At 57.4% G+C, this 4,148-nt stretch overlaps 1 pseudogene; it reads right to left on the bottom strand.

Annotated features, from left to right (window-relative positions):
• Positions 1–3,767, bottom strand: LOC142435749 (bifunctional peptidase and (3S)-lysyl hydroxylase JMJD7-like; annotated as a pseudogene).
• Positions 3,768–4,148: the final 381 nt, after the last annotated feature.

Here is a 4,148-nt window from a genome sequence, read left to right as displayed (position 1 = left end):
CTAGTCCAGGCCTGAGGCCTTGGTGAGGGTGTCGAGCAGTTGGAAGTAACTGTACTTGAGGTCATACTCCATGTCGTACCAGAAGTTCACTGTGGGGAGAGCAAGCACAGGAGTGGGTGGCCCAGCTCTGACCCAGAGCCTCCCCAGCCCACCCGCTGGCCGAGGCCAGCAGCTCCTCACCAGCAATGCAGCCCTGGGACTGCTGCACGTGGTGGAACCACAAGGCCGGCAGGTAGAGCATCTCGCCGGCCTGCATGGTGCAGCGGAGGGCCTGGGCCCCACGGTACTGTGGGTACCGGGACAGATCTGGTGTCAAGGGATCCAGTGGAAGCCAGGGCACCTGGGGACGGAGCAGGACCGGGGAACTCGGCCTTTGGCCTTGCCAACGGTAAGGGCCAAAGGTCCCCCTCCATCCGCCCTGGGAAGCCAGCCCCAGAAGGTGGGACCTTACGGAGGAAGGGGCCACCTTCCCAGGACTTTTGGGGCCCACTTGCTCCTCGGAGATGGATGAGCTTGCCCCTCCCTGAGGCCCAGGGCCAAGATGGACACCTTCTCCATGGCCTCTTCATCCACCACCTCAAAGGTGCCCGCCTCAGTGAGTCGGTAGGTTGCTGGGGTGTACAGCTCTGATGCCAGAGAAAAAGGGGGAGCTCTGCAAAGAGTGCTCCCAGCCCCTCACACCTCCTCCCAGCCTCTCCTGTTGGCTGCCTGGCCCCAGGGACACAGGCAGGGAAGCCTCGCTACCCTTCCTCTGGTTTGGGGCCCATGCGTAAGGCAGGTCCCAGCCCTACCATAGGGGATGAAGGGTCGATCGCTGGGTGGGTGAAACAGGAAATGTTTCTCTCCAGAGAGGACACAGTAGAGGTTTTCGTAGTGGTCCTTGTGCACTGCCAACACAAAGAAGGTCCTGGGCAGATTTGGCGGAGCAGGGCACATGAGAGGCAGAACCTGCCCACCCAGAGCCTTGCGCCTCAAGACAGCCAGGGGTGTAAAAACGAGAAAGTCCTGCGAATAAAGATTTCAACCTTCCATCCAAAGTGTCCCCTGATGTCTCCTTTACGCCCAGTACTAGTTCAACTTAGCCAGTAAAGGATCTCCATCCCTCTGCCATGAGCATGGTGCTCTTTTAAACTCCATCCGGGCTCAGACTGAAAACAGCCTCTTCAAAGAACAGCCAGGATCCTGGAGGACAATGAATTTATAAGGGGGAGGGGGAATCCCATTATTTTCTACACAGTTTCTGAAGCCCCCTCATTTCCCTCAGGGAGAAGAACTCGGGAAGGGAGGGTGAGAACGTTTGAACCAACTAGAGGGACTGAATCAATGTCACTGAGCTGTCAGCGTAGAAGCTTGGTGTGTGCTTTTGCTCTGTGTATTCTCAACGACATAGTCAAACCAGACTCCAGGAGATGCCCAGGGGGTGTCTGGGGTGGAGGGCATTCCAGATCCCAGCCACCAGGGACTTGGCACTCACCACACGCCCCATGCGGGTCATCTCTCCAAAGAGGTAAATATCCACGCATAGGGTTCTCCCAAGTTCACCTCCGGGGCCAACGTGCCCTCTGAGAGATGTCTAGTGCGCCCCCACACCAAAGTCATCCCACCCACCACGCTGCAACGCCGCTCCTCCTCTGTTCGCAGAATTGTAGACCGACCCTCCAGGCCAGCCTCCCACCCTTGGCCCCATCCTGGCTCCTCCCTGTCCCTGCATCCCAGAGACACCTACAGGACATCACTGCGGCCGCCTCCCCCAGCCAGAAGTTCACCGCCTCTGGCATCTTCCCTGCAGGACAGAGGAGGAGAGTTAGGAGCGGTTGTCCCCTGCAGGTTGGGTCTGGGATAACACCCAACAGGATATGGGCAGGGGTGCTGCGTGCGAGCGAGGGCCATCCCAGGGAAAAGTGGCGAAGAGGCCATGGTTTGGAGGGCTTGGGGAGTGGGCCCAGCCCCCCACAGGCAAAAGTTAGAGCACTAATCCTTTGCAGTCGGTCAACAGTCAAGGCTTCCAGGGCGGCAGGGCCTGACCCTGGCCATGGGGTGGTGGGTGTGGGCCAAGACAATCAATGTCACCGAGCTGTCAGTGTAGAAGCTTGGTGTGTGCTTCTGCTGTGTATTCTCAACGACTGTCCTCTGCCCCAGTCGCCCCCTCTCACCCAGAGCCTCGGAGGCCCAGGGCACGTGGGGCTCCAAGTCGGGCAGCAGCTGGGGCAGCTCGGTAAGCAGGTTAGAGCACTGCTTCTGCACGTAGAGCACGCCAGGGTGCCGGGCCCTGCCCTCCAGGACGTCCAACACACCTCACAGGGGCAGCAGGCGCTCGGCTGGCATCACGAAGTGGTCTCCGCGCACGGAATCAGCATAGCCATCTGTGGTCACCACTACGCTCATCTCCGTGGCACCCACCGTGGCCCTAGGGGAAGGGACTCTAAGAGCATGCCCACATGCCACAAGACAGCTCGCCCATCACCCTAGCCCAGCCCAGGGCTGCACCCACCTCAGATAGGGGAGCGACCACTTCTGCAGGGCATTGTGCATGATGCAGGGCCTGCTGGGGAAGACCCAGTCCCGGTAGATGTGCAGTGGCATCGGGGCCTCATCCAGGTAGGGCACGGTTGGAGGCACGCCAAGCTCTTAAGTGGGGTGGGAGGTAGATGTTGACATAAACAGCACCCAGCCACTTACGGATGAGATGCCCTCTCTGGGCAGGCCACAGGGTATCACTGGGCAGTGCTCACTGGGGAGGGACCAAGAGACTCTGGACCACCAGAAATAGAAGGGGATTTTCAAGGAGGAGGCTGCCGCACGCCTACTCCAGGAGGGGCCACACAGCCCAAGAGCACGTGAGCAACATACTCTGGTGTCAACTTGTGGAGGGGTGGAGTCTAAGCTGTCATTCAGGTTGCAGCTTGATGACCTCATTTGGAGGTGCCCACGGAAATCAATAGCTCCCTTCCTGTGAGACATTCCTGCTGACAAGACACACAGAGCTACACTAGAGCCCTGGAGCCGCAGGGCTCACTTGGAGACCCCTGCTAGCGCTGGGATGCCTCCACCACCACTGGGTCCACAAGGCTTTCCACCCACTGGCCTGTGATCTTCCTGCATCAGCATCATTGCTTGTGTTTCATGAGTAGGAAGAGGGATTTATAGACTGGTATCGGACATATGGGCTAATATCAGACTTAAGGACTTGATCTGGACTGGGCTGGAATGTTTTCATAATGTACAATTTTTCTTTGATATAAAGTTCTCTTTTAAAACACATATAAGTGTCTATGAATTTGTTTCTCTGGTCAACTGGGGCTAACACAGCGGGACTCCTGCTTGGCCCAAACCCCAGTCCTCCCTGGGGCCAGACCCTTGGTTAGCTTCCCTAGCTGCGGTGGTGGACCTCTAGCGAAGTATAGAAAAGCAGCCTCAGGCACCACGCAGGGAGCTCCCCGTGGCTGGGGGCAGCAAGATGAAGGAAGAATGCCTTCCAACTGTGAATATTCACTGAATATTTTGGAATGTGCTCAGCCCTTGGCTTGGCCAGTGTGAATGGGTCCTTTCAAGATGCTGACAGCCTCATCGGGGAGACATGCCTATAACCTGAACGCCCTGGGTCTTCCATGATGGTACCGTGCTGTGTGCTGCCTGGGTGGCTTTCTCTTGCTGCCCTTCATAAAAATCACTGACTCCCTGTTGTGCTCCTGGCTGGCTCCTCGTCTCACCGAGTCTACCTACAAACACTCCCAACCTCCCTCGCCCTCACCTTCTCCTTCTCCCATGCCACCTCCTTTGGGGCCCCTCCACTCACAAGTCACCCCAAGAGCCTTCCTTCCCCCAGCTGGCTATCCTTCTTCTTTAGGAACTTGTGAACCACACCACCCACCGCCCACCCCCTCCCGGCCCCAGCCCACAACCATTTCTAGTAAACAAACAACAGTTGCCCTCGAGTCGATTCTGGTTCCTGGTGACCCGTAATGTCAGAGTGGACCTTTGCTCCACAGTTTGTGGCCCTGACTTTTCTGAAAAGGATTACATTTCGTTGGGGGTCCTTTAGGAGTAGGCAATGTGCACCGACCTTCCCATTAGTAAGACAAATGCTTAACCATGGACACCACCCCGGGGCTCTGAAAAACTCCTCGTTCCCTTCCTGCGTGCATGTC

The sequence above is a fragment of the Tenrec ecaudatus genome, assembly GCF_050624435.1.
Source record: "Tenrec ecaudatus isolate mTenEca1 chromosome 1 unlocalized genomic scaffold, mTenEca1.hap1 SUPER_1_unloc_13, whole genome shotgun sequence".
Classification (NCBI taxonomy): Eukaryota; Metazoa; Chordata; class Mammalia; order Afrosoricida; family Tenrecidae; genus Tenrec; species Tenrec ecaudatus.
This window is presented reverse-complemented; position numbering and strand designations above follow the sequence as displayed.